The sequence below is a fragment of the Anarhichas minor genome, unplaced genomic scaffold (genome assembly GCF_050575085.1).
Source record: "Anarhichas minor isolate MPS153535 unplaced genomic scaffold, ASM5057508v1 ptg000010l, whole genome shotgun sequence".
NCBI classification, from domain to species: domain Eukaryota; kingdom Metazoa; phylum Chordata; class Actinopteri; order Perciformes; family Anarhichadidae; genus Anarhichas; species Anarhichas minor.
This window is the reverse complement of record NW_027466456.1, coordinates 2843850-2850350: the sequence shown is the minus strand read 5'-3', so window position 1 is coordinate 2850350 and position 6501 is coordinate 2843850. Positions and strand designations below refer to the sequence as shown.

The window sequence follows — 6501 nt, the reverse complement described above, 5'->3', positions numbered from 1 at the left end:
GCCTGTTGCCTGCAGCCAAGGCTAGACTGGCCTCATGCAAGCCTTGACATAGTGGGTTGCTATGGTGGCTGGCAGGCTATTTTTCTAATTGTGTCGTGATCCCCCCCGTCAAAGGATACTACTTGGTAACTCTAAAGTAAATGACATGCAAGGTTCCTGTCTTTTACTCGAGTGCCCCTTAACCCCAGTGACACAGTCAACAACCTTGGTGTCGCTTGCAGTCCAATCCCTCTTGCAGTCAGGTCTGTCTCTCTTTCATAGTATAGGTTTTAATTGCAACAGGCAGGCTGTGTAGATACTGGATAAAAAAAAAAGAAGGAGAAATACAAGCTAAAAACCGCAACTGGCTGCTCCTTTTTTGTTTCACCTGTCCACAACCAAAACTCCTAAAACGTGTCCTCAGAGACAACTCTACTTGCAAGAAAATGGCTTCATCAAATGGTGCTGTTTTTGTTTTGTTAGGGCGTTTGGTGTCACCAAAATAATTGTAATTCATCAAACAGTTGACATGTTTCACACATGTAATACTGGCTACTTTTAGCAACCAGCATGCCGTGTAATATTTAATGGGTACAGTATGTGCAAATGCCTGGCCTGAACAGTGTTTGTTTGTGCTGCACAGCTCGTCCTTTCCTAATTTTCCTTTTCTGACCACTGGGTCAGACAATTGATGGCTGCCTGCCCCGCAGGGACTCTGAGGGTCACAACTCACTGGATCTGTTAATAACAGTGTTTAGAGCCTACAGGAACCGTAAGGACAATACACAGAGAACATGGCGGGGGTGTTTCACAAAGCAGGATCAGCAAGTTGGTTCGATCATTTTGAATATGATGACATGTTAATTTTCAGAAAATGTTCCTTCATGTTTCGTTTGAATGCATTCTGATAATTATCACCAGGAAATGGCATACTCTTTGTTTGTTTGCGATGTTAGTTTTGGAAACACTCGCCGGTGGTGCGAGCTCAAACATCTGTGATCCTTGGCTCAACCTTGGCTCATGCCCCCTGCTCTTTGTCAATTGGCCTCCATTCTCCCTGCCTTCGTGTTTTGCTCGCCCTTTTTCCTCCCCTCTCCAATTGGTGCCAGTGATAAATCTAATTTATGGCCCGTGGTCTGATTAGAGTGAGAGTGAAAAATGTGGAGTGGAGGAGGGGGAATCGGGGGCTAGGTAATGCGTTTGATTCAGTTCCTGCTTTCCCGGAATCTGGCCTTCATTAGATAATAGTTCATGTATTAAACATAACATGGATGTTTGGTCAGAACAGAGTGAAAGAACAAGGGACGGTGGTTGGGAATATGTGGCCCTACTGTTAAACGGGTCTTTTACAATGGGCTATTTGAGTATCCCATATCCCAACTAGTATCCAGACCTGGAGGCTATGTGGATCTCTCCCAAGCCACATCAGAGCTCTGTATGAGATGACAGAAATGCAGGAGAGCATGCAACACACTGGCATTCCTCACCGCTTCGCCTTATGGTTTTCTGTGCGAAAGGTGTGTCAACATCCCTCTTAGAAAAGCAAACAGTGTTTTCAAAATGGGACTCATCCAGGAAAGAAATATGAGAGAAATATTTGTGTCCACGTTGATGGATGACTGAATACCTTGTGTGTCACTGTTTCAGTTATCAGCTTGGATTTATAACCAGCTCCATGTGATGAACAGGGAAGTAAAAAAAAAAAAACATAATTTCAAGGCTGACACACAACTGGACTGTGACATGTTTGAAGGGTTGTATAGTGGTCATATATGCCACATTAAACACCAAAGTAGTTGTTTTTAACTAAGGTTTGCATGGGAGTCTTAAAGTAGACTTGACGACCCATGATATCCTTGTTTAAAGGAACCGTGTGTAACATCTAGGAGGATCTGTTGGCAGTAATGGAATACAACATTAATAAGTATGTTTTCTTTAGTGTATAATCACCTGAAAATAAGGACCGTTGTGTTTTCGTTATCTTAAAATGAGCCGTTTATATCGACATACTTTTCTCTTCTCCATGGGGCCGGCTGCCATGTTTCTACGGTGACCCAGAGCGGACAAACCAACCTGCTTCTGCTTCCTGACTGCGGTCGTAAAAACACAGGGGGACGCCGTAGTTTTGGTCTCCAGGGTCGGGAAACAAAACACGGGGAACCTCTGTTGGTCTTCAGGCTCTAGATAGGGTCATTGGCGATTTCCACATTCTCAAAAAAACTTTTACATACATGACCTGTAGGTCATTATTTTGAATACATGCTTACATTTAGTTTGAAGTAAAATCTGTTATAAAATTCTCAAACTGCAGAGCTACGATACATGTCCCTCTTACTGCTTTGAGCAGTCATGATCAGACTGGAACAAAAAAGAACCAAACTCTCTATGTGTGGGTGTTTCAACACTAGTAAAAGGTGAACACACTGAGCCTTTTTGAAAGGATGCCTAGTCTGTAGCCCACTGCTTGACCACAAATGTTTCCAAATCGGTTTACTGTAACACCAGTTAGGTTGAGGGTGGAAGCAGTCGGCCATGTTATCACTAGCCACCGTGGTGCCTGCTCGGTGTCAGCAGATATGGTCACTGCACAACACACCAGTGACAAAGCATGCTATTATTGTGGAAATATATCACTATTTTCTTAAATTATTTGGAATTTCTGGTCTTTGTCGGTGTCTGGCGGTTTATAGCCACCATGTCCTTTAGACTTAAAATAAGTGCATTTGCATTTGTAAATGTTATTGTCTCGTTACAAATACGTTACAGGATGCCCGAAGGGTTTAGTGAGTGAGTAAGTGTTTACTGTTCTTGCTTACTGCATGACTCACAATAAGTTTATCCCCAGGATATTTATTTATGTGTGTTTGTTAGGAGATGAACATTAGTCAATCTGTATTGGTAATCATATTCTGACACACAGATTGTGCCAATATTTTAACCCGCTTCGTCCTTTTCAGCTTTAGTTACTTGTCTGAACTTACCTTTGTCCTTAAAGATTCGCTCCCACCAGATATGGTCCAATTGAATTTATGTGTTTTTATTATTTCTTTCAAGTGAGGCAACAGTTAATTTGTTCTATGACTTCAACCAATCCCTCACACTCATGGAGGTGGGACTTGTGAGAATATTAAATGGATTAGAACCAGAAGAGAATGACTGCTGGCAAGAATTACCAATCAACAAGAAGAATTAGGAATTAACACTTTTTATTTGACTAGAACAATGCAGTACATTTTTAATAACGATACATTTAAATAGTTCCTATAGAGGTAACTTAAATTCGATTTTTAAACTTAGTAGAGCACTGTACAGTTGGAAATTTAACTTCATAAAAATATGTTTTTAATAACCTAATCACTTTTTCATAATTTTTCTAGAACTTTTGTTCCTGTCTGACTTATTCTCTGCATGCTTTACTGGCTCGCAGTGGTTTTACTGATCAAGAGTGCGATAGCGGCCTCAGTCGATACCAGACAGATGACCTGGTTGAACTGATGTTAGCATAGCAAAGTGGCACAGACACAGACGGGCTCTGTGACGCTGTCAGAAGGGAGGACAATCTGTGTAGAGCAAAGCACTGTCTGGATTTGACCAGCGGGCAGGGCAAACTTCAGAAAACTAAAACGCTCATATTGGCAGCTTCTACTAAACGTGATTTCATTTTTCATTTATATGCGCTATGTAGATTCTGAGACGCAGGTTTGCTCCAGCTCCCATTTCAGGCTGAGCTTAAGTAGGGGCTAGCATACTACTAGTGCTATGCAGCATGATATTTGGACAAATAGACTTACAGTTTCTGTTTTTTGAAGCTGTCTTGTATCCTGTACTCTCGTGCAGCAGACCCTCCCTGTCCTGTGTTGTGTGCATCTGATAGCTTTCTGCCTGGAGTTTTGACTGGCTGTGACTAGCCAGGACTGAGAGGGGTGGGTACGGGTAGAGATTCTAGTCGGGGAACCAGCTGCCTCCAATCAGCAGTAGAATCCTTCTGGAGGTCAGGCTGGATAAGGGGAAGAAAGAAGAATTATCACAAGGAAAATAGGGACATTGCTTGAACATTACAAGAGAGGGATTGTGATGGCAATAGGAAAATGAAAGGCCATCAGAAAGGAAAATGAAAGGAGGATAGTGATGGAAATGGAGAAGAAGTAGAAAATGTCACTGAGGAGATATGTGGCCAGTGATGACGACAGTACAGATTGCTGCAGAAATGAGTCCCAAATCCAGGAAATTAGTTAGCATTCCGGTTCCCTCATCTTGAAGCAAAACATTTTTGTAATGGGTTTTTGGTTAGATGCCTGGAATAAGGTCCGCTGTAAACATAAGCTTCGGAGATTTCAACATTTTGTTCTACGATATTTTACTTGTGGCCATTGCGTTCACCCTTCAAAAATGAAACAAGAAAGTGGTTAATTTGTGATGATTGCCGAACAAAACGTGTAAGTATCATAAACTTGTGTTTGCCACAGAGCTTATTTTCTGCAATAATCCAAAATAAATCGGATGGAAACATTTCATTTTTGTTTTTTTTATTAAGGGAATTAGTGCGATGCTAACTTCTGGGTTGACCTACAAAAATACATCATCCCTGCAGAAAAATACACGTGCTTTGCATTTAAAGATGTGAGAAAATACATCCAGATTCAGTGGCTTTGCACGGTAATTGATCAAACGAATCACTCGTTTAACTTATCGCTACGTCCAGCCTCCCGTATTCAGTGTTGTAATTGTTTCGGTAAAATAAGCTATTGTCTGTTCCCTTAGCTAGTTGAACAAGAGCAGAAAAAGGGTTAGAGAGCCGCTCTCGGCTAGCATGTGTCATCATCCTTCTATTCTGAGGAAATTAGATGTCAGAGGAAAACAGGGCAAAGCGGCAGCTAAGTGGATCCTTCTCTCTCTGATCAGGTCGGCCTTTGATCTATTTCTGGTGGCTGCTGCTGCTGGTGGAAGTAGCGGGATTTACTCCTAAAATGAGTGTCATCAAGCCTGTGCAAACCAGTGTTTGGGATCTTTTTCCTACTTCTCTGCAGTTTGCTCCGTTACGGCCTTCAAACGGCTCTCACCATTGTTTCCTCTTTCTTTATTTACCACGACAAAGGCGTCCTCTGAGACACGAGAGCTTGATTAAGCTCCCCACTTGAAGGATAAATCACTGTTAAGTTTTAATGTCTCATTCAGCCGGTGTTTGTGGACACAAAGATATTTATCATCGTGGCTAAAATGGTGCTGAATTTGCCGCTTGTAGCGGGTTGATGAGAATCTAATTAAGATAAATCGTTATCCCTTTTGTGACAAACTGAATCTTTGAACGCTCACTTTCAGTCAGACCCAATCACGACGGACCGTTTGTTCGATGTGTTCCTGTATGCCGTCCCAGTCAAGAGAGCCTCTTTGATAAATATTTGAATGGGCGAAATGCAATAACAGCCTCTTAAAACCCAATTTGTTTCCATTTCCCGGCTTTTGATAAGACGGTAGATTCGGTTACACAGTCATTCAATCATTGTTCTCTACCCAGTGTCCTACCCGGTCACCGGGCTGTCCACAGCCTCCTTTATGGCAACGTCTGTAATACTGAATGGAAATAGTGGCTGTGTGGACGGGAACATGAACAGATTGGTACCTAATGTCTACGTCTTTTCATTTATGTGCTTACGGTTACAGTATGTTGTGTTTGTGTTTGTGTGTGTTGTGTCAAGTAGAGGCCCTTTGTGTTGAAAAAGGTGCTAATTAAAAATGTATGCTGTTTTGAATGACGAAGCCCCGCGTTTCCCTGGGAAGTAACTTGTTCCTTTTTATGAATATTTCATCACGGTGGCTAATGAATCCAGCCAGTCAAGGCAATCATAACCAGCTAACAGCCCCCTCGCTGCTCCGGTGTAAGGCAGCTGGGCCGTGATCATTTCTAACCGGATTACTGGGCGACGCTGATGGACTCAGATTGGTGATGAGTGAGTGTTGTGCATTGGATTGAATGATCGTCGCCAGCCGGCTTGTTAATCGCGAAGACGGATGTAGACTAGAACAGGAGGGTGACAGATGCCAGCAGAGGGCCTTCACATGAGGAACTTCTGTGTGCTAAGCACTCACTCCTGCTGTGCTTTGAAAGTTCATCGCTAGTGATTTTCATACTGCATCTCCTACTTGCATACTGCCACTTTCCAGACTTATCATCGGCTCATTCACAAAACCAACAGCCGTGTCTGTACTGGACTTATTCAGTCAGTACTGCTCTACACTCGACTGAGCTCACAGACACCAAGATGTACCCACACAATATACCCAAAGTGTAAACCGCCATGCTGCCAATGTAGGCCGCTGTGGTAGACTAGTTTGGTTTTACAATAGAAACGCTGGACTTTTTCCTTTAGCCTGTCTCTAAAGCATCTTGTCCTCAGAGGAGACCCGTAAAGATCTTTGGCTGTGTAATAATCTTTTGTGAGACGCAAAGTGTGCTTTATCAAGTTAGGCTATCGGGTTTAAACAAAGCTTCAATACAAAGAATTTGCATTAATGATTTTAAGC

At 42.4% G+C, this 6501-nt stretch overlaps 1 protein-coding gene across 2 annotated transcripts in view; it reads left to right on the top strand.

Moving 5' to 3' along the window:
• The window catches only part of sbno2b (strawberry notch homolog 2b), a 64661-nt gene that overhangs the window by 2087 nt on the left and 56073 nt on the right, over positions 1–6501 (top strand). The window lies entirely within an intron of this gene.